Source organism: Mus musculus, chromosome 4 (genome assembly GCF_000001635.26).
Source record: "Mus musculus strain C57BL/6J chromosome 4, GRCm38.p6 C57BL/6J".
NCBI classification, from domain to species: Eukaryota; Metazoa; Chordata; class Mammalia; order Rodentia; family Muridae; genus Mus; species Mus musculus.
Genome location: NC_000070.6, coordinates 80,728,770 through 80,753,099, shown reverse-complemented (window position 1 = coordinate 80,753,099; position 24,330 = coordinate 80,728,770). Strand labels below are relative to the sequence as shown.

At 39.7% G+C, this 24,330-nt stretch overlaps 1 long non-coding RNA gene across 1 annotated transcript; it reads right to left on the bottom strand.

Moving 5' to 3' along the window:
- Positions 1–8,971: 8,971 nt before the first annotated feature.
- Gm42304 lies at positions 8,972–12,801 on the bottom strand. Its single transcript, XR_881377.1, has 3 exons — positions 12,673–12,801; positions 9,894–10,007; positions 8,972–9,024 (listed from the first exon to the last, which is right to left on the bottom strand). It is a non-coding gene; the product is annotated as a predicted gene, 42304 (long non-coding RNA).
- Positions 12,802–24,330: the final 11,529 nt, after the last annotated feature.

Below are 24,330 nucleotides of genomic sequence, written 5' to 3'. Positions count from 1 at the left end.
GGGGCAGTCCTAGGTATCAGGTTCTCAGCCTCGGTCATCCCAGACACCACTGGACACCTCAGAAAAGCTGAGAATAAATGGGAGCCCTTCTTCCCCCCACCCCAGATCAGTCAGCCCTGGGGCCGAAGGGAGAAGAGGTCAGAGGGAGAGGGAGGTGCTGTGTGGTTCTCAAAAGAGTCCTTGGTCCAGTCTGTGGCTGGAACACAGGAGGGCTTTCTAGCGGGAGGTTAGGCTTGTTAGGGGAAAGCCTATCCCATCATTCAAGCACGGTGGGCCTTGATGAGCAGAGACAGTCTATGGTTTTAGAGCTTTATTGTAGAAAGGCAGGGGAAAGAGAGAATGTAGAAGAGGGAGAGAGGCCGGCCATGGCCATGTGGAGGGAGGGGGAAAGGGAGAGAGAGAAGGAGGGCTAGAGATGAGAGTAAGAAAGGTGAAAGCTTAAAGAGAGCAAGCAGGAGCCAAGCAGCCTCTTTTATAGTGGACTGGGCTATTTTGCTGTTGCCAGGTAACTATGGGGAGGAGCATACCTGGCTATAGTCAGGTAAATGTGGGGGTGGAGTCTAGCCAGAATGCTAGGAGCTTGGGACATTGTCTGTGTGACTGATAGTCACACACCCGTCCTGCGGGGAGGGGTGTGCTGTGGGGGCGGTAACTTCGACAGGAGCCAGGGGTCCAGGAGACATGATTGAACACCTTCTGTCCAATGTAGGTGGAAATCACCACCCATTGGATACCCCGGGGTTCAAGACCTATGTTCGACTGGAAACCAGACTGTCTGTGTGCAGCTCACTGTCCCACATTTTTGTATGTGTGTATGGGGTGTGAGTGTGTGTGTGTGTGTGTGTGTGTGTATGAGTGTGTATATATGTGTGTGTATGTATGTGTGTGGTATATGTGTGCATATGTGTGTTTGTATGTGTATATATGTATAGGGTATGTGTATGTGTGTGTGCATGTGTATGTGCTGTGTGTGTGTGTTGGCAACTGTTAACTTGTATACACTGTTGTCTTCACCATTTACAATTTATAATCATATATTCTTTCTGTATCTTTGAAATTATCCTGCAAACACACGTAAAGAATGCAAGTGTGTTTTTTATAGAAAGAATGAACTTTTTTTAATAAATGAGTTGATTGTGTTTTATTTTATAACTTTGACATTAAGTCACAATCTATAACTTTCAACATTTTACTCTGTGTTTTTTGTTTTTGAGGTAATTCTAAAATCTATAGGCTCAGATTTCTTTCTTTACTTCCCCATTTCAGCATAGTCTATTAATTATACTCTTGGGAATGTGAGAGCTGATTGTGACTCTCAGTGATAAATTGCAAGTAGAAGTGCTGATTTCTACAGAAGCTGCTTTCAAAGTTGCATCACAAAACAGGTATAAAATTTGCAAAATGAGAATAAATATGATTAGATTCGGTTCATGATTAAAGCAGTTTTTTTCTACATTAAAATACTTTAATGATGTGTATGCCATATACTAAAGAAACAAAAACTTCATAGTGAAACTACAAAATTTGAAGAGTTTGGAACTCACATGACTTTATGTTCTTTGCCAAAATCACGTGAATATGTGTGTGTGTGTGTGTGTGTAAGTGTGTGTTGGTGCATATTCATGTATATGTGTGTGCATATGATGTGTGTGAGTATTTCTGCATGTGCATGCATATGTGTGTGCATGTGTTATGTGTGTAAGTGTGTCTTGTGTTTTCATGAACCTATCAGTCAACTATGAAGAAACATGGTCGAAATAGTCTTGGTGTCACATATTTCTAGATGCCTCTGAAAGAGGAAGCCAATTGTTTTCTTTGACATTGTTTTCCTTCTCAGGCAGCTGCTGAGCACTGTCAGACTGTTCTGATAGTTATATGTCATTGCAGTGTCATACAGGCTGAACCTGAGGCATGGTTCCTTCTTCTCTCCTAAATGATGATGGTATTTCAGAATGTCCCAGTGTTTCTCTGACTATTTCTGTTGCTCAGCCTGGTTGTAGAGTACCCGGGACAAGTATGGACATTTTATCTTCCACCTTCCTTTAATCCAACTTACCTCAGCAAGCCTGGTATGGTATAAGGAGCCCATGGTGGGAAAGGGAGCTGATTTTGGTTGTTTCACTGTCTGTTTTGTTTTGTTTTTTTGTTTTTTGTTTTTTGTTTTTGTTTTTTTTTTTTTGTATTTGGCATCCTATGTGGGTCTACCTCACTCAGTGTCAAAGGAAAAAATGATCAAAGTATGCTAATTAGATTTTCTTTCCCCTTGTGATAAAAACAAATGTTTATATTTTGTTCTCTGACAATCACATACTTTACATTCTCTTTAGCAACAGTTCATTTATGATGAGGGTCAGTTTTCCTTAACTGCCTTCCTCTGAAGGGAAAAATCAAAGTAGCACCAAGTGTTGTATCTTTCCTACTGTCAGATTCGGCCTACTTTCTTTCTAAGGGAAATTTTATTTCACCATCCTTCTTCTCTGCCCTGTCTTTCCCCAGCAGCTCACCTTCCATGGCAGGCTGCTTCTGCCTGGCTCTTGTGTTCTTACTTCTTCATGAAACTAGAGAACTTCATTCCTAGTGTGGATGCGCCAGATATTCCACAGGATGAATATCTATGGCACTATCAGGACCATTCTTACTGTGGCCAGTGGCAGCAAAGACAGGCTGACAGATTCTCTCTGCAAATGCCTTTCTGGTACACAAGAACCCTTCCTTGGAGACCTGTTTCTACTTGTGGCTCACATGAGTTGGCAGAAGGAAAAGTCATTTTATCATATATGGTAGCCATCATCTTAAAAAATTTTCTTTGATGAATCTCTAGACTTTTCTTGCTCTGAGTGAGGAAGCAGTCGGGATGATGGGGGTGGGGTGGGGTGGTGGTGCAGATTAGCAACACCTTGGTAAGTGATTGGAAGACTGTTTAGTCCTTCCATCAAATACTGAAGAAGCCTCATGGTCCTCAAAGCTGACAGTTCTAATTTAGAATTTTGGTAAAATTTCAAGACAGTAGGAAAGCCTAGCTGCAAATATTAGGTAATTGTTTCCTTTATTTTTCTAAGTTCCTTTACCCCACAGCACAGTTCCAGATACATCAGAACCTATGTAAAAATGAGAAATGATTTAGTCAAATAAAAGTACATTCCAGGCAAAACATCAGAAAATATTTTCCTCTCATCATAATTAAAATTTTTATTGTAAGACTCTGGAGCTTTTGTTTACTTAGGCAATTAATCTAGATAAGCCTTCTCTTAGCCAGAGTAATTTGTATTCATTGTAAAACATTTTCTTGGGATTACTATGTGCAATGACATTCTGAGACTTCAAGGCACCATTTCTTCCTTCCTTCCTTCTTTTCTGTCTTCCTTCCTTCCTTCCTTCCTTCCTTCCTTCCTTCCTTCCTTCCTTCCTTCCTTCCTTCTTTCTTATTATTGACTGGGAATGTAAAGATGGTTTTCCATATAGATCTATTTCCACTTCACCATCTACAGTGTAAAAAAGAGATAGTCTGTCATGAAATAGGATAGATAGACTCTTTGGATATAAAATAAATGAATCAGAATCTCTCATTCATGTGAACCTACAAGTCTCAGATGTGTAAAATATTATATGGGCCCTGAATAGATCAAATGTCACAGTGGAAAGATTTATAACGATGGTAGAATTTCTTAAGAATTGTGTGTGTGTGTGTGTGTGTGTGTGTGTGCGTGCACACGTGCACATACACACATTCCTATAATCTATACCTTTATCATAAACAGACACACACACACACACACACACACACACACACACACACACACACACACACACACACAGATACACACACACTAATGCACCATGTAAGATGTCTGTTTCCTATAAAAAAGACTAGTGTGATAAAAAGTAGGCAAAGTTTTTATGGTTCTCAAGGATTAAACAAGTTATTTATGAAACTATTTACACATTATTACTAACTAATGTTACCTAAAAAAATACAAATTAAGAAATTGAAGTGTAATTTGTGCCCATGAGTCTATATAGTCACTGTGGAATGCTGTTTACAAATATTATTTGTGCACATCAGTAGCTTATTTTCATGAAAACATTTCACAGATTAGGTCACTATCAGAAATCTCTAATTTTTATTATCATATAGGGTAAATATTTTCCTTAAATAGTGTTCTCTTGTTTTTCCTATTATAGTACTTAACATTAAAGTCAAAATTGTGTGGTGAACAACTAGTGGATTTTATTTGTTAATAATGAGAACAGAAGATTGAAATTAGTTAGACAATTTAGGAATAGGAGCCTTGATTTGTATTTTTCAGTCAGAATCCAGAAACGTCTTTAATTTACCCTACACCTCTTAGATGATCTAGAAACACCGAGGACACCTGTAGTTGAAAAGTAGGTAGGTAGAAATAGGTATCTATAGTTTTAGGTGGGTGCCTGAAGGCCACTCCCTTTCTCCTTTGAGAAAAGTTAATAGTGCTACTACCATTACCACCAATATAGACACCAGTACTTCATTTCTTCTAACTTCATTGCCATGACTACAGGCCAAAGGTATTCTAGAACATCTCAGGATGACTGCTGGTGATGTCAGGCCTAGAGATAACTGCTTCTTGCCATTGATTCTTCCAGAAGCGGGTATGATGAACTATTGTAATAGAACAGATTAAAATTTACAGAGAGAAAACAGAAACTATACATTTCCAGGAAGTAACAGTTTTCTTTTGCTATGTTTTTTTCCATGACAACTAAATCCTACCAACTCCATTTTCTTTTCTCCTGCACAATCTGTGACAACCTACCTCTTGCCCTTTATGCTCAAATTGCACTTGTGATTTTCCTTCTTGCTTTTGCATAACACCGTTTTTCATGTGTGAAACCTGTGTGTTGTCAGGGAGAAAGGAGAATGGCCTAAAGGTGATTTTGAAAAGTTATAGTAAGAAAAGAAAAAGACTGATGAAACGTCTCTCCAACAAACTGTTCACAGAAAGTCCCAGAGCACAACACACTTGTCCCAGCTATGGACCATTCTACCAGTTATCACCCCATGAAAACCCCAGACTTTCTCACTCTTTCTGAAGATTGTGTGAGACAAATGGACTTTGTTGTGAGACACATAGACTCTTGTCTTTCTAATCCTGGACTTGATTAAACTACCCTTATTATTCTTGGTCTCCCAGTTTGCACTGGTAGGAGCAGAGTGTGGTCGAATGTCCAGGACCCTATAACTTTATTATCTATAGGACATCATCAAGGGAGTTAGTGGAGAAATACTTGGTAATGACTACTTTTTTTGCCATATCTTTGGTGTTTTAATAAATAGCAAGAAGTAACTAATGCAGGACATAGGTAAGTATACCATTTAATACAGCAATATTTGATTGTAGAAGAGACATTGTAGCTTCTTTTAAAGACAAACAAAGCATTCACTACTAATATTAGATTGTAAATCAGATGTGTATAAGCACTAAAAAAACTAAAATTTAAACTTAAGTCATATGTAAAAGTTCCACTGACATTTAAAAAAAAAGAAACCAAAAAGATCACTTAAGTGGCTATTGAGGTTGGATATGTACAAATTCTTTTCTGTTTTTAAATATAAACTACAAAATTATTCTTACATTACACCCTGACCACTGTTTTCCCTCCCTCCATTTCACACAGTTTCTGCCACCTTGAACCTCCTTTCCTTAGATCTATTCCTCCTCCCTTTCCTCTAAGAAAAAAGGACACCTTCCATGGATTATCAACGAAACATTACATAATACATTATAATCAGACTACACAGAAAGCCCTTGTCACAGCTGGATGAGCCCAGTAGGAAGTAAAGTGTCCCAAGAATAGCAAAAGAATCAGAGACAGCCCTTGCCCCCAATATTAGGAGTCCACAAGAATATCAAGCCACACAATCTTAAATATATGCAGAGGACCTAGCTTAGACACATATAGGCTCTATGCGCTAGTCTCTGTGGGCACCTATGAGCCCAGGCTAGTTGACTTTATGGGCTGTGTTCTCATGGTGTCCTTGACCCATCTTGCTCCTACAATTCTTCCTCTCCTACTTCCATGGGGTTCCCTCAGCTCTGCCTAATATTTGGCTGTGGGTCTCTGCATCTGCTCCCATCAGTTGCTGGGTTCTCTTCAACACTAATCTCTGCCTATAGCAGAATGTCATAGAAATAATTTTATTGACTTTCTCTTCTCTCTCTCTCTCTCTCTCTCTCTCTCTCTCTCTCTCTCTCTCTCTCTCTCTCTCTCTCTCTCTCATTCATTGCTTCCTTTATTTCTTTCTTTCCCAGTTATGTTTGAACTTGAGGTCCATGCCATGAGAGGAAGCCCATGCTTGATATTGCCTGGATAACCCAGAGACCTGAATATGTGCACATTCTGAAATGACCAAAATATTTTGTATTGAGCATAGGAATTAAGGGTGGTGTATCTTTTGACCACTAAGACTGACCAGCAGAGTAAAGATCACCTGAAGCAACTGACTTTGTAAAGTTGCCTTCTGACCTCTATTTATGCTATATGGTACAGGTATCCAAATATGTACAATATTCACTCATGTACACAGACAATAGTAAACAAAATAAATTGGGAAGAAATTGTGAGGAGAGAAATTTGAAAAAAGACAAAGGCAAGACAGAAGGAGGGAAATTTTGGTGGACATGAGAAGGAAAAGGTGCCCTACCAACGTCTGGTTAGCCATTTAGAGTCAGAGAAGCAAACATTCAACACAATTAGCTTCAGACCTTTCTCCCTCCTCCACTATAAGCATACAGTTATCCAGGAAGCTCACTGAAAACACAAGAACAAGGAAGGAACATGTACTAAGTTCCTTGTAAAACATACATGATGAGAGCTCAAGAAGGTGTACTGAGCTGAAAGGGGTGTGCAACTCATAGGAAGAACAACAATATCAACCAACTAGTACCTTCAGAGCTCCCAGGGACTAAACCACCAACCAAAGAGTACACATGGAGGGACTCATGGCTCCAGCTGCATATGTAGGGGAGGATGACCTTGTTGGGCATCAATGGGAGGAGAGGCCCTTGGTCCTTTGAAGGCTCGATGCCCAAGTGTAGAGGAATGCCAGGTCCAGGAGGGGAAAGTGGGTGGGTGGGTGTGGGAGCACCTTCATAGAAGCAGTGGAAGGGGGGGGGGGAAGGGGTTTTCTGGAGTGGAAGCAGGAAAGGGGATAACATTTGAAGTGTATATAAATAAAATATCTAATAAAAAATGAAGGGGTACTTCGAAAGAGCTATGTAGGATAAATTTTTATTAGAATAATTATTAATTTTGTGGATAAACATATAGGTAGGGAACAGCATGACAGCAGCTTGACAACTTTCAGGCTCCAGCCACAGAGGCAGCCATCAGTAAGGTCTCTGAAGAGAGGAAATCAAGGCCCATATGGCAGAAGTGGGAGTCTCTTTTTACACCCTTCTTAGGATGGGGGAGGTTTCACAGCATAATCCTGCAACTAGCCTCTGATTCTCTGGCAGGAGGCTAAGAAAGGGGGGTGGGGAAGTATGTGTGTCTACCAATACCTGCTTTGAAGCAAACTCACTTCCCCAGTGAGAAACCCTGGAGTCTGGAAGATTATTAGCTGGAGACTCACAGTGACTCAGTAGGGTGCCTGTCAGTGTCTGTGAGAGAGGAGGAGCTGCCGCAGGGATGTTTTATAGTCTGAGTAGCAGCTCCATTCTAACATTACATTCTTACACAATACTAATGGCTTTGGGTTTTTCTTTGTCATATTATAATTTTATCCAAGGCACCTCCAGAGTGACCTCACTTTCCCCATTCATCCAAAAGGAGAAAAAGCCTTATCAGTAGGCTTTTGAGATGAAACCTGAGAGACACTAAAAGGCCCTGTAAGGGGAAGGCTAAGGCAATTAATTGTGGCTTTCCCTTGAAGTCCAAACCCCCCTTTTATGTCTTTCTTCCTGAGATGCTCTTGGAGAAGCCCAAGTCTATGCTCTAGGGGTGTGTCTTACTATATTCTTGAGCAACCTTTTTTCTCCCCACTTTTATGTGCTTAAGCTTATATGAATTTCTCTTTAATGAAATCTCCAACTCTGGTTTTGTGTGATTATGCCTGAACTTTTTTCTTTCTGTGTCAAAGCCACAGATGCCAATCTAGCCTGGGTTAAGATACCTTTAAGATAAAGAGAACTCCTCAAGCTGTTGAGAGGACAAATCCATTGAGCACTAGTGCTATGTAGCTGGGTAGATGTTATCAGGTTTGAAAGGCACTGTAGAGAAAGTATCCAAGAAGGGGTCTGCAACCCTATAGGTATAACAACAATATGAACTAATCAGTACCCCCAGAGCTTGTGTCTCTAGCTGCATATGTAGCAGAAGATGGCCTAGTCGGCCATCATTGGAAAGAGAGGCCCCTAGGTCTTGTAAACTTTATATGCCCCAGTACAGGGGAATGCCAGGGCCAAGAAGTGGGAGTGGGTGGGTAGGGGAGCAGGGCGGGGGAGGGTATAGGAACTTTCAGGATAGCATTTGAATGTAAATAAAGAAAATATCTAATAAAAAAAAAAGAAAAAGAAAGAAAGGCACTGTGGCTGGAGTCTCAATCCCTCCAGCCAACAGCCTATAAAAGGGTTGTAATTTCAGGCTTTTATTTTTCAGAAGAATAACCCTATGAGACATCTATCTTAATTACTTTTCTATCACTGTGATGAGACACCATGACTAAGACAACTTTTAAAAGAAAACATTTAATTGGGGGCTTGCTTTCAGTTTCAGAGGCCTAGTCCATTATCATCATTGTAGAGAGGGAGTCAGCAGGAAGGCAGGCATGGCTCTGGAGTAGTAGCTGAGAGAGAGTCCATCTTCAAAATCCTCATAGTCTTTCACAGTATCAACATGGTTTAAAAGTCCAAAGCCCAAAGACTGACAACAAGCAGGGGCAAGGAAAACTCCAAATTCTTTATCTCTATGTCTGATGGTAAAGGAATTAGATGCCTCTATCCTCCCAGCTTTTCTTCTTGGGCTGGCTTCTCACTTTGTCTGCAGCTATCCTGGGCAGGAAAATTTACCTTAACAACTTCAAGCAATGGTCTGCACAAGCTTTCACACAGAGACTCATCTACTGCATGCCTAGCCTCCATGGCTTTCTTTATGCATGGAGGAAGAACCCACAATGCCCGTCATACCTGTATCTTCCTTGAGAAAACCAAAACCACTGGGCTATGGTTGCCAAATTCTTCTGCCTGTTTGGGATGGAATCTGGCAGATTCCTTAAATAGCATTTGCACAAGCTTTAACTTGTTGATACTTTTAGGTTAAAGAAATTCCTTGGACCCTTTCCTCTCCCAGTTTGCAGAATTAGCTTGGTAGGGTCTTGCCCTGAGGATTTCACTCCCTTTACCTTATTTAGCACTAAGCCTTTTAAAAACTTATCTCCTTGAGCACAGGAACTGGCTCCAACATTGCATTTCCTGGTGCTCTTTTTCTCTGTGAACTGTACATTTTGTATTTTTATTACCCTCCTCTTTATAGATATGCATAGGAGTGAAAATTAATAATCACATGACATAGCCAATACTAGGTTGTCTTCAGATTTTTCCCAAATTCTTCAATTTAGCTTCCAGCTTTTTTTTTTTCACTAGGGAAAAAGCAGCTACATTCTTTGCCAAAATATCACAAGTCTGGTCACTAATATTATTTTATTCTGAAGCATCTTGATGTTGGTATCCACAGTCCATATGCTCTTAACACTACAGTCTTCCATGCTCCTAAAGACTACATTGTGCCAACAAGCAGCATGGTCAGGATTTCTACAGCAGTAACCCAATCCTGGTACTAAATTCTGTTTTAGTTACTCTTCTATTGTATGGAAGAGACACCAGGACCAAGATAACTTTTAAAAGAAAGTTATTTACCTGGAGGCTTGCTTACAGCTTTAGTGGGAGACTCCATGACCAGCATGGTCAAGAATATGGTGGTAGGGTACGCAGGCAGGCACAGTTCAAGAGCAGTAGCTGAGAGCTTCTGATCTATATAGCCAGGAGGAAAAGAGAGAGAGAGAGAGAGAGAGAGAGAGAGAGAGAGAGAGAGAGAGAGAGAGAGAGAGAGAGAGAGAGAGATTCAATAACAAGGCCACACCTCTTAATTTGTCCTAGATAGTCTAGAAACTAGGAATCAAATATTCAAATATGAGTCTATAGGGCCATCCTCAATCAAACCACCACAGTTTGCAAGGCTAAACTGGATGGAGAATCATTAATTCATAAGAATATACACTTGATTCCAAGAATCCTATAACTTATGAAGCTATTTATTTAGCAAGAGATCCTCTGGTAAATAGCAAAGACTTCTAAAGGAGTCAATCCAATGGAGTCTGGCAATTATCTGGATAGGATAATGTCCCTCAGGAAAATTAGAAATGGTATAAAGTTGGCCTGAAGTATATCCACTACTGTTGGTATCAGGACCTCCAAAACCAGTGACATCACATATAGGTGACAACTAGACCAGTACACCTGTTGCCAAGGCAACAGCCACCATATTCCCAGAATCCACTTGGCTCCCCTCCCACCTTTACCTGTGTCTATGTCACTATCCATATATAAAAGGGAGGCTTGTCTAATCTCTCTCTTTTTTTTTTACCCTCTTTTCTTTCTGCTGCCACCTTGTCCTTTTCTCTCTCAATGAACTTCAAGTGGAACTGCTTGTCCTGGTGTGGTCTTTCTGGAACCACATGACTATCACAACACACACAGTGGTCCCTTTGGCCGTGGTTCATTCTTACCCTTTGAACATTTGTTCTGCCCTAATGTAGAACAGACTCTGATTTCTGCTCTACACTTTCTTGTCTACACTGTTTCAATGGAAATCACAAGGACCTTGGAATAGTAAGGGTCCAATGTGGACTTTGTGACAGTGGTACAGTTTCCAATTCCTCCTGGTGAAATATGAGCTCTATGCAAATGAAATTGATGCAGTATTGTTAAGCAAGGCTTGTGAAAATACAGACAACTGGCTTTACTAGTTTTTATTTTAATGAGCTGTAAGCCAACCTTCTCCAGAGAAACAGAATCAGCTCAGCATGCATGAGCTTATTAGTGATTATATACACACACATACACACACACACACACACACACACACACACACACACACACAGAGACACATACACATGCAAGTGTACACACACACACACACACACACACACACATAGACACACACTTTCAAATACCCCTGTATATACAATATTTATTTATTTAAAATATTTTTATTAATTTCTTGAGAATTTCATACACTATACTTTTGTAATCTTCATCCCCTTCCAAATTTCCTCCAGCTACATCTGAAAAGGTCAGCTCATAAACTTTTGGAAAGTCATGGAACACTTGCCCCTCTGGAAGGGAGAGGCTAATTAATATTCCTCAGACCACAGTGGGGGGGGTACCAACCTTCGGGTGGGACACATTCCATAGGCCACCATCAGACAAGGGAAGTCCTTGCCATCTCATTCCCTAAAGACCAATCAGTTTAAAAAGTCACACTGTTCTGCCAATCACATTGTGCCTAATGGCTGCTGCCCTGAAAACTGTACAAAAAGCTCACTGAATGAGCTGCATGGGGTTGCTGCCTCACTTTCAGGTCTAGGATGACACTAGTGCACTGGAACAATAAATTCTTCATGCTTTTTTCATCGATTCCCAGCTCCACATGTTTTACTCGGGGGTACCCATAAGCTAAGGCTCACCAGTCTTATGCAACCACCCAACTATGAGTCTTCATTGTTTACAATGAATCCCAGTAGTAGTGTGTGGCTATCTACTGTAGCAGATTAGACCTACCAGGGGCCACATCATTATAAACAATGAATTCTCCTTCTGGAAGCTCTTCATGACCAGCAGTTCTTCATTTAGGGGTGGGAATTTCTGTTCACTTCTCCCCTCCATGCTGGACTTTTCCCTGACTTGCACAGGTCTGTTGCAAACTGAGAGTTCATATGTGTCCTTGTGTCTGAAAAATTGTTTCATTTTGAAGAATTAGAAGCTGTTAAGACTGCAGTGCTTGGGACAGTGCTATCGAAGAAGAGACTTTGCTGCACAACTCAGGAAGTCATCTCTTGGCTGAATTTATCTTTCCTGACTTGGGAGACTTACATGTTTTTCTTCTAAGACCAGAAGTTGACCAAATAAAGTTTGTATACATTATGAAAAGTGATCCATTTTGGACAAAGCCTACTGATTCAAATGTTAATCTAATATTAAAGAATAAACTCACAAGAAAATCTAGGATAGCTTTGGCCTAATCTCACCGACTCTTAAAATGCCACCCATCAAAGAAGTCTAAAATAGGACCAGTTAGCCTGTAGCCACTTTCAATAAAAATCCTTTTACTCCACTTGACCAGGGCTACTTAAGCTTTATGCTCAATCCTAGGTTGGTCTGTACTGATTGGGCTTTTGATGGGAAAAGTGAACACAACAGAAATCTATCATGAGCAACTAGCAGATCGATTACAATATGGTACAGCATGGATCTCACTATATTAATATAGAATGAGTAATTTCACATTGTGTAAGTTACATAATAGTGTTTATCACATAGAAAGAATCTTCATAACATACTATATATTTGCAAACTAAACTAGTATTCATAAGTCAGTACATTGTACTTGGAAAATGAAGAGGAGAGGTTTACCTACCAAATTTGTGGTCCCTAAGTCTCCACTGAGCCAGGGTCAGCGAGCCTGCCTTTTCATTTCAGAATATATAATTGTGTCAAGTACTTCCAATCTGCTTAATAGAGTTTCTCTACTTTTATGGGGCCATGGTGGTAGTTTTAGGCAGGCTTCCTGAGTGCTGTAAGGAGTCAGTAGGAAAGAGAAGCAATCATTTATGCAATCTAAATCCTTCAAACAAAAATTATTCTTCTCAACAGTACAATTTAAGCAAAAAAATAAGCAGTTCAATTGTCCAAAACAAACCATAGATTTAGAACTTCTGTCTTGCTTAATTATATTCCTTATTTTGCAATATGAAAACCAATTAACATCAGTACTATTGAACAATGGCATTGACTAGTAAACCTCATGTCCTTTCTCAGAGAAGCATTTTTGTATGTTTTTATGGGCCCTGGGTACTCCAGGGTATGAGACTGTTAGCATTTCCTCGGGAATGGTGGTAGAAACCAGAATTAGTAAGGAGGTGGTAGGCCAGGTTTAAGACACATTTTATTTTTGGTATAGTCAACAAATGAGCCATGATTCACCCCTGGAACTGGTGCAGTTTGACTGTTGAGCACAAATGCTTCCACATCAATCTCACAAATTCTAGTTATCTGTGATGTATTACAAGAAAGCACTTAAGTAGGACATTTGCTCAGTTGGGAAAGTGTATTCTTTGGGTGGTATCTCCTTTGGTACTTGTAATTGACTTATTTTGTTAGATATGTGATCATACCAACCTTATGGGCCAGCATGAGTGATTAAGAAATATCTTATTATTTTACACATATAGGTGTTTTTCCTGGATCTATGTCTGTGCTTCATTCACATGCAGGCTTGAAGTCCACAGAATCCAGAGTAAAGTATAGAAAACCCTGAAATCAGAGTTATTAATGACAGTTCTGAACTCCCTTATGAACTTGTGTTTGCTGGCAGAACAGCCAGTGCTCTTAACCATGGAGCCATCTCTCCAGCCCCTGGCATACACATTTTTAAATCCATTTTCATAGTTGTCATGTTCATTCATCAAAGCTGTACTTTTGTCTCCTTATGCATCAGCTTGCCATTTCACCTTGGCAGCAACAGGCTGTGTGATAAGCATGAGGTATTCAGCATGGATCTACCATTGTATTAGTTGCCAGGGTAGAGAACGGAGGTTGTTTGTTTGTTTGTTTGTTTGTTTGTTTTTACACTGTACCAGTAAGGATTTCTGAGAGCCTGCCTTTTCAAGGACATAAGAACAGAAGCCACTGTCAATTCAACAGATGGCAGGTCACAGACACTGCTAAACATCTCGTGTTTCATTTAATTCCCAATAAACTTCATTCAATTGTTATCACCGCACTGGAAAAGTACAATGACTCATCTTAGTTTTAGAAAGTATTTCTGAAGCTAAGACTTAAAAGTAATTTTAAGTAAGTATTTATAAAACCCCAATGTCAGTGAAATACAGGAGTGGCTTAAGAGGAGCTCAGCTTTCTGTATTAGTAAGTAAATATAGCTGTCTTAGTTTCATTCTGACATCTAAGCAGTTTCCTTTGAAACACAGTATGATGGTTTGAATGAGACAGCCCCTATTTGTTCATATAATTAAATGTTTCTCTTGCATTGTTTGGGAAGGATCAGGAGGTGTGGCTTTATTGAAGGATGTGTGTCATTAGATGTGGACTTTGTGGATTTCAAAAGCCCATTCTATTACCAGTTAGCTCTCTGCCTGCCTTGTGGTTGTTTTCTCAACATATAAGCTCTCAGCTACTTCTCTAGTGCCACACCTGCCTGTGTCCTGACTTGGTCATGGTGTTTTATCATGGCAATAGAAAAGTAAGAAATACATTCAGTATCTCTCCCAGAAAGATATAGTACAGTCTTCTATATCTTCCTTCTTTCTATTACTTCTATAAGGGGGTATTCCCAGAAGCAGGTTAGGCAGATCACTTGCCCAAAGTAGCTACTAGATTGAAAAGGACTTGGGACAAGTGAGATTTTTGCACATCCATTTGGCTTCTTGTTGTCCTACAGATCATCTGCATTAAAGCCTGGGTCCCAGAAATTGTTCATCTCAGCAATGTCGGGGCCATCCTTTGAATGGGAATCCAACTTCAACATGTTCAGGCTACCTATTGTTTGGACAGAAGTTGTCTGACATGAACTCTTTGGCTAATTGTCCCTAGTAAGTCACTACACTTAGCAATTCTTAGAAGATACTCTTCTTATATATAGTTGGAGTAACTACTTTAAGAATTTGTCCTCCCCAAAGCACCTTTAAATGAGTGGATAACCAAGAAACTGGCTAACTAATCATACATATGACTGTTGGCTTTGCTGGCCACAGCTGTCTTTAGTAGGCATATATATGTGTGGATGGTATGTTGGGCCATTCCTTCTCAGTATTCTTCACTATATATAACCTTCAAGTTCCACATTTACTCCTAAGTTTCCGTCTCAGTGCACAGTTCTGCTTATATAGGGCATGTTAGATCATGTGCATTGACTGTCTCCCTTCTCCATTACCTTCTCTTGCCTTCTGATACATCTTTATCAATAGCCATAGAATCTTCACTATTAAGGCTCAATGGCAGATGCTATGATCATGTTTCCCTCTCTGTGTCCATGACCCTTTGTAAATAATTTCATTGTTCTTACAAGCAGAGGAAGAGCTGATGTATCAATTTTAATACAGTTTTTTTTTTTAAGTAATGATCACGAAAGGACTAAAAGTAGAAGAATATATCACTGCATCTTGGCTACTACACAGTGGGCAGAGTTTTAGCAGGAAAGTGGGCAGAGGTTTCTTTGAAAAATGAACAATTTAAAAACACCCAACTGTCCCACTTTTCTCCTTTGATTTATAGTGTTTTTTCCATCCACATATATTCCATATTCAGATGATGAAATGATTAATTTTCAACCCTGAGAATCTTGATTAAAGCATTAATCACCATGCTGCAAATTAGCTTAAGACTTAAGATAAAAAAAAGTGTGTTGGTTTGTGTTGTCTCTGTTTTCCCACCGATTGCTGCCTCTGCATGAAGAAAACAACACCTTAGGTGTGAAATATTAGCACAAAATATCACAGCATCTTGGAAAAAAAGTTATTTTCTACCCAAACACTTCTACCCGAAGTGTTTCAGCCAACAGTTATACTATTTAAAAAACCCTTGTTTTCATAAGTGGTTAGTGTTCTGTGTTTTTTTTTTTAAATAGGTTCTTTTGGAAGCACTCTACTGGGTAGCATAAATCTGAACATTGCTTGTACTTAGAACTGTTAAGCAGTTTCTGAAAAATTTCCCAGAACGAGTTTGTCCATGCTACAGATAGTCGCAGGAATTTAGCTTTAAGGGTGACAACTTAGATCTTTGCTTATTTTTAAAAATTAATACATTTAAGATAAAGGAGAGCATTGAATGCTGAAGTACATATTTTTATCAAATAATATGTAAGGATTAAAGCATTATTTACATACTATAAACCAATCAGATATAAATTCCGAATTCTCTTGTTAGTATATAACTCATATTTTCTAGAAACAGTTACTTTAAGATGGAGTATAAGGGATGTCACTATGATTTTAATATGCACGTTTTTTTAAGCATCAAGGGTTATATAATTCTATTTGAAAAAAAAAATGGAAGTGGGTTAAAGAGTCTGCTTTTATATGAGTAAATATTCTTTGAAAAGATAAGCAGATATAAATAACAATGGTGTTTAGTCCAAAGTTATAAAGAGGTGGCAGAACATGTAGAAATGAGGAAGAGAAGGTGATATTCATATTCTGTGACCTTTGAGCTTTGTCAATGCACTATTCACTTAAAATTAATTAAAAATACTTGTGCTTAACAAAATGAGCTCATATGAAGCCACCTTCTTATATAACACAGCAGTTATTTCTCCTTTCTATTTATGCTAGGAATTTTAAAGTAATCAAGCTGTAACATTGCGGCATAAGTCACAGATACGTTTTACAGGGATTAAAGTATAAATGTGATCATTTTATATTTTTGTAAAATACTTTGCAAGATTTTTTTAGAAGGACGAAATAAATATTACAGGAGAGATAAAGACCATGGAAAGTTGAGGCAAGATGAATTAAACCAGTAGAGAATTCATTACAAATTAATACTCTGGCTTTCACATGAACAGAATTTGTAAAATGATATATCCTTTGAATGTCAATATTGACCTTCTGAACTGTAAACATTTATAGTCTGTAGATCCCATTGTCTCTTAAATCACTAAGGGAATTTAAGGGTTGTACGAGAGAAGCCAGATAGTTATACTTATTTAAAGATTTGGATAAGGTGAAATAGTATTGTCTTTGCAATGCATGTATTTATTATCTTATTTCTGTGTATATTGGATATTTTCAGTCCCTGAAACTGAATGAAACCATAATGTTTGTCTTAAAGTGTTTGTATAGTGAAAGACAGACTTGGACCGTGATGTTGATATAGTGGGAAGAAGGGGTTAGGTAGCATTTTATAGGGGGATTTATGCATAGAATAGTGAAATAACATGTTCCCTGAGGAGGAAGTTGAGGCGTGAAGTTTGTGATCATAGATTTGTATTTTTGATTTTTCTATTCTGTCTGCAATTTGTCAGGGAGTAGCTATTGCTTCTTCTAAGCAGAAGGAAACATTATGCAGGGGGTGGCAGATTTAAGAGGGACTTACACAGACCTCACAGAAATGTCGTTGGCAAGAACAATGCAGATACCTAACATCCAAGGCTTAGAGTGCAGACTCAGCATTGAAGTGAAACCATAGTTCTATGTGATAAGAAAGCACAGGCGATCATAAAGGGTAGCATAAAGTGAGGGGAAAGTCACAGTAGCATTAAATTTGGACTGCAAAGACTGTATTTCATAGAATGTGGAAAGAGATGGCATTGCAGTAGATGTTAACATAATTGTTTTACCATCATAAATTGTGTATTTTATTTTATTTTTTTCCATTTTTTATTAGGTATTTAGCTCATTTACATTTCCAATGCTATACCAAAAGTCCCCCATACCCCCCACCCCACTCCCCTACCGACCCACTCCCCCTTTTTGGCCCTGGCATTCCCCTGTACTGGGGCATATAAAGTTTGCAAGTCCAATGGGCCTCTCTTTGCAGTGATGGCCGACTAGGCCATCTTTTGATACATATGCAGCTAGAGACAAGAGCTCCGGGGTACTGCTTAGTTCATATTGTTGTTCCACCTATAGGGTTGCAGTTCCCTTTAGTTCCTTGGGTGCTTTCTCTAGTTCCTCCATTGGGGGCCCTGTGGTCCATTCAATAGCTGACTGTGAGCATCCACTTCTGTGTTTGCTAGGCCCTGGCATAGTCTCACAAGAGACAGCTATATCTGGGTCCTTTCAGCAAAATCTTGCTAGTGTATACAATGGTGTCAGCGTTTGGAAGCTGATCATGGGATGGATCTCTGGATATGGCAATCACTAGATGGTCCATCCTTTCGTCACACTTCCAGATTTTGTCTCTGTAACTCCTTCCATGGGTGTTTTGTTTCCCATTCTAAGAAGCGGCAAAGTGTCCACACTTTGGTCTTCGTTCTCTTGAGTTTAATGTTTTTAGCAAATTATATCTTATATCTTGGGTATCCTAAGTTTCTGGGCTAATATCCACTTATCAGTGAGTACATATTGTGAGAGTTCCTTTGTGATTGGGTTACCTCACTCAGGATGATGCCCTCCAGGTCCATCCATTTGCCTAGGAATTTCATAAATTCATTCTTTTTAATAGCTGAGTAGTACTCCATTGTGTAAATGTACCACATTTTCTGTATCCATTCCTCTGTTGAGGGGCATCTGGGTTCTTTCCAGCTTCTGGCTATTATAAATAAGGCTGCTATGAACATAGTGGAGCATGTGTCCTTCTTATCGGTTGGGGCATCTTCTGGATATATGCCCAGAAGAGGTATTGCTGGATCTTCCGGTAGTACTATGTCCAATTTTCTGAGGAACCACCAGACTGATTTCCAGAGTGGTTGTACAAGCTTGCAATCCCACCAACAGTGGAGGAGTGTTCCCCTTTCTCCACATCCTCGCCAGCATCTGCTGTCACCTGAATTTTTCATCTTAGACATTCTGACTGGTGTGAGGTGGAATCTCAGGGTTTTTTGATTTGCATTTCCCTGATAATTAAAGATGTTGAACATTTTTTCAGGTGCTTCTCTGCCATTCAGGATTCCTCGGGTGAGAAATCTTTGTTCAGTTCTGAGCCCCATTTTTTTTAAAGGACAACATTTAATTGGGGCTGGCTTACAGGTTCAGGGGTTCAGTCCATTATCATCAAGGCAGGAAGCATGGGAGCATGCAGGCAGACATGGTGCTGGACAAAGAGAGTTATGCATCTTGATCCAAAGGCAACCAGGTGAGATTGTCTTCTAGACATCTAGGAACAGACTCTCTAAGTCCACCTCACAGTGACATACTTCTTCAAGCAAAGCCACACCTCCTAATAGTGCCACTCACTCCCTGGGCCAAGCATATTCAAATCACCACACCCTCCCCTTCCTTCCTTTCTCTTCCCTTCCCCTCCCCTCCCATTCCCTTCCCCTTCCCTTCTCTCCCCTTCTCCTCTGTTCCCTTCCCCTCTCCTCCATCACCTGCTCTTCCCTCCCATCCTCTCTCTTCCCTTCTCTTCTGGTCCCTTCCTGCTGCTTTCTCATCTCCCTACTTCACCTATAATCTCTCTTTCTTTTTCCTTCCTCCCTCCCTCCCTCCCTCCCTCCCTCCCTCCCTCCCTCCCTCCCTCCCTCCCTCCCGCTCCTCCCTCCCCCTTTCCCTTCTTCCTCTATTCTCCCTCATCTCCTTTCCCTAACCCTAGCCCCACATTCCCCTCTTTAAACTCTGTTTTTTAAAATATTTTCATTATTACGTATTTTTCTCAATTACATTTAGAATGCTATCCCAAAAGTCCCCCATACCCTCCCCCCCCCCCACTTCCCTACCAACCCATTCCCATTTTTTGGCCCTGGCATTCCCCTGTACTGGGGCATATAAAGTTTGCGTGTCCAATGGGCTTCTCTTTCCAGTGATGGCCGACTAGGCCATCTTTTGATACATATGCAGCTAGAGTCAAGAGCTCCAGGGTACTGGTTAGTTCATAATGTTGTTGCACCTACAGGGTTGCAGATCTCTTTAGCTCCTTGGATACTTTCTCTAGCTCCTCCATTGGGGGCCCTGTGTTCTATCCAATAGCTGACTGTGAGCATCTACTTATGTGTTTGCTAGGCCCCAGCCCAGTCTCACAAGAGACAGCTATAGCAGGGTCCTTTCAGCAAAATCTTGCTAGTGTATGCAACGCTGTCATCGTTTGGAGGCTAATTATGGGATGGATCGCTGGATATGGCAGTCTCTAGATGGTCCATCCTTTTGTCTCAGCTCCAAACTTTGTCTCTGTAACTCCTTCCATGGGTGATTGTTTCCAATTCTAAGAAGGGGCAAAGTGTCCACACTTTGGTCTTCGTTCTTCTTCAGTTTCATGTGTTTTGCAAATTGTATCGTATATCTCGGGTATACTAAGTTTCTGGGCTAATATCCACTTATCAGTGAGTACATATCATTTGAGTTTTTTGTGATTGTGTTACCTCACTCAGGATGATGCCCTGGGGGGCTATTTGATTTTATGGAGTCTACCTTCTTGAGTTCTTTATATATATTGGGATAGGTAAAGATCCTTTCCCAATCTGTTGGTGGTCTTTTTGTCTTATTGACGGTGTCTTTTGCCTTGCAGAAGCTATGCAATTTTATGAGGTCCCATTTATCGATTCTCAATCTTACAGCACAAGCCATTGCTGTTCTATTCAGGAATTTTTCCCCTGTACCTATATCTTCGAGGCTTTTCCCTACTTTCTCCTCTATAAGTTTCAGTGTCTCTGGTTTTATGTGGAGATCTTTAATCCACTTAGATTTGACCTTAGTACAAGGAGATAGTACTGGATCAATTCGAAATCTTCTACATGATAACAGCCAGTTGTGCCAGCACCATTTGTTGAAAATGCTGTCTTTTTTCCACTGGATGGTTTTAGCTCCCTTGTCAAAGATCAAGTGACCATAGGTGTGTGGGTTCATCTCTGGGTCTTCAATTCTGTTCCATTGGTCTACTTGTCTGTCATTATACCAGTACCATGCAGTTTTTATCACAATTGCTCTGTAGTACATCTTTAGGTCAGGCATGGTGATTCCACCAGAGGTTCTTTTATCCTTGAGTAGAGTTTTTGTTATCCTCGTTTTGTTGTTATTCCAGATGAATCTGCCGATTGCCCTTTCTAATTCGTTGAAGAATTGAGTTGGAATTTTGATGGGGATTGCATTGAATCTGTAGATTGCTTTTTGCAAGATAGCCATTTTTACTATATTGATCCTGCCGATCCATGAGCATGGGAGATCTTTCCATCTTCTGAGATCTTCTTTAATTTCTTTCTTCAGAGACTTGAAGTTCTTGTCATAGAGATCTTTCACTTCCTTAGTTAGGGTCACGCCTAGGTATTTTATATTATTTGTGGCTATTGAGAAGGGTGTTGTTTCCCTAATTTCTTTCTCAGCCTGTTTGTCCTTTGTGTAGAGAAAGGCCATTGACTTGTTTGAGTTAATTTTATATCCAGCTACTTCACTGAAGCTGTTTATCAGGCTTAGGAGTTCTCTGGTGGAATTTTTAGGGTCACTTATATATACTATCATATCATCTGCAAAAAGTGATAATTTGACTTCTTCCTTTCCAATTTCTATCCCCTTGATCTCCTTTTGTTGTCTAATTGCTCTGGCTAGGACTTCAAGTACAATGTTGAATAGGTAGGGAGAGAGTGGACAGCCTTGTCTGGTCCCTGATTTTAGTGGGATTGCTTCAAGCTTCTCACCATTTACTTTGATGCTGGCTACTGGTTTGCTGTAGATTGCTTTTATCATGTTTAGGTATGGGCCTTGAATTCCTGATCTTTCCAAGACTTTTATCATGAATGAGTGTTGGATTTTGTCAAATGCTTTCTCAGCATCTAACGAGATGATCATGTGGTTTTTGTCTTTGAGTTTGTTTATATACTGGATTACATTGATGGATTTCCGTATATTGAACCATCCCTGCATCCCTGGGATGAAACCTACTTGGTCAGGATGGATGATTGTTTTGATGTGTTCTTGGATTCGGTTAGCAAGAACTTTATTGAGGATTTTTGCATCAATATTCATAAGGGATATTGGTCTGAAGTTCTCTATCTTTGTGGGGTCTTTTTGTGGTTTAGGTATCAGAGTAACTGTGGCTTCATAGAATGAGTTGGGTAGAGTACCTTCCGTTTCTATTTTGTGGAATAATTTGTGAAGAACTGGGATTAGATCTTCTTTGAAGGTCTGATAGAACTCTGCACTAAACCCATCTGGTCTTGGGCTTTAAATTGTGTATTTTAAAACGTAATATTGGGTCTGGATAGATGGCTTAGGGGTTAAGACCACTTGGTGCTCTTCCAGGGACTTTGGTTCATTTCTGAGCACACACACACACTGATTTACAATAGTTTTTAACTACACTCTCAGTAGACATGATGAGCTGTTTGAGCCTCTGAGGTCACTGTACACAGAGGGTGTACTCACGTACATGAAGGCAAAACACTCATACACATAAAATAAATAAAAAAATTTTAGACAATAAAAGGATCATTTCTACTGTAGTTTTGTTGGAAGACCCTGCAATTACTGCAGGCAGATGTAAAATGGATGCATCACTTTCTCAAGGGGGCTGCCCTTTCTTCACTGACCCATGTCTGGAGACTGTCTCTAAGTATAGGTGCCTGACCTTATCAGGAAGATGACCTGGCACAAAGCTTCTTGCAAGCACTGCATGATTCAGCAACACTCAGCATGCAAGTCCTGCTCAGCTCTTCCTCTGGCATGATAATTAGGTACTGTGTTATCACCAATCAGCCCGTCCCAATCGTAACACCACAAACCCTTTCATACCCTACCTTTTGAGCAGTTAGTGGAGCTGTCTCACTGGATCCATCTCTGGAGGTCCCTCCTTTTTACTTCTGACCATTCTGCACCCTCTGCCCTCATGGGTTAGTGGTCCATGACCCCCAAGAAGAAAGAAAACCCACATAATTTCATTGTCTTTAACTTCAAATAAGTCCGTGATTATTATAACGGTTGGTTTTCTTCTTTTATTTTTAGTAGTTAGTTATCTTGGTGCAGATTTCTTCATTTTTAATTTTTAAGATTTATGTTTGTAATGTTTTTAGTCCATTTGTTTCTTTTGTAAATGATTTATAAACTCCCCAGTCAAGTTTCCATTCCTTCCTTCCTCCTTTTTTTTCTTTTCTAGGTAGATAATTTTGATTATTTAATTATTTAATTATTTTTATTTTTATTGAAAACAGATTTTTCTCTCATATAACACATAACCAGAGTTTCCACTCTCTCCTTAACTCCCAGTCCCTCACCTCACAGCTCCCTTGATTCACTCCTCCCCTATTTCCTCTTCTGAAAAGAGTAGCCCTCCAAGAGATGACATTCACACAGGACAAAACAAGATATAGTAAGAGAAAGCAAAAGTCCAGGTACTGCAGCTGAATATGGCAACATAGTAGGAGAAAAGAGAATCCTGAGCAGACAAAAAGATTCAGAGATAACATCCATCCCGATGTTAGAGTCTCACATGAAAACCAAGCTTAAAGTCATAATATATATGCAGAAGACCTAGAGCAGACCCATGCTGGACCTGTGCTTGCTGTCTAACTGAGCCCTGTTTAGTTGATTGGGTGGAGCATGTTCTTCCAGTGTCTTCCATCCCCTCTGACTATGACTGTCTTTCCTCCCCTTCTTCCACAGGTTTTCTGATCTCTGCTGGGAGAGACCTAATGGAGACCGACAGTTTAAGTCTCTCTCTCCCTCTATTAATAGAACATATTCTCTTTTATATTTGTTACACTAGCCTTTTTTTTCCTGTGTACTAATTTATCTCATTTCTTTTGTATCTTTTTTTTAATTTACCTTCTTTTATGGAGTTTCAATAAAAACTCCAACTTTTTTTTTCTCACAAATATTTCACTCTACATTTTTCGCACTACTACAGTAAAATTGAAGCCATGTATTTGAATGCACTGTGCAAAGAGGGCATGGAGATCTTCCATTGTCCTGCGTGCTTCCTCCTTCTGGATGTTTTACAGCTTACCTAGGATTTTACAGTACAGTTTATTATAATAATTAATTTGTGAATTATGGTTGTTTTTGTATATGCATACATAAACATACTTGTTTACTCTTTACTTCAGTCTTCCCAATGATATTTCTTATGGTTACAGATTTTTAGCCTCATGGTTAACATGATCAGCATAAATATATTTTGCAATTAAATGCACTTAAGATAGCAGCTGCCATAGAGAAAGTCTCTGAATGAAATGCTCATTCTTACCAAAATTTTCTACATGAATTCTTTCCCTTGAAATGGTAGGCCTGTTAAAGTGAATATCACAGGTCAGATATTGGGCTAGGGTGAGGGGAAAACTGTTCAGATTTCTTTCATGTGACTCTTGGTGATATTCTATGCTGAACTCTAGTCATTTTCGCTTGATGTAGTATCAATGCATGCCCAGATGTTCCTAATTTTAAGGGCCAAATTTCCTTTTGTCTCTTTGTAGACTTTTTAC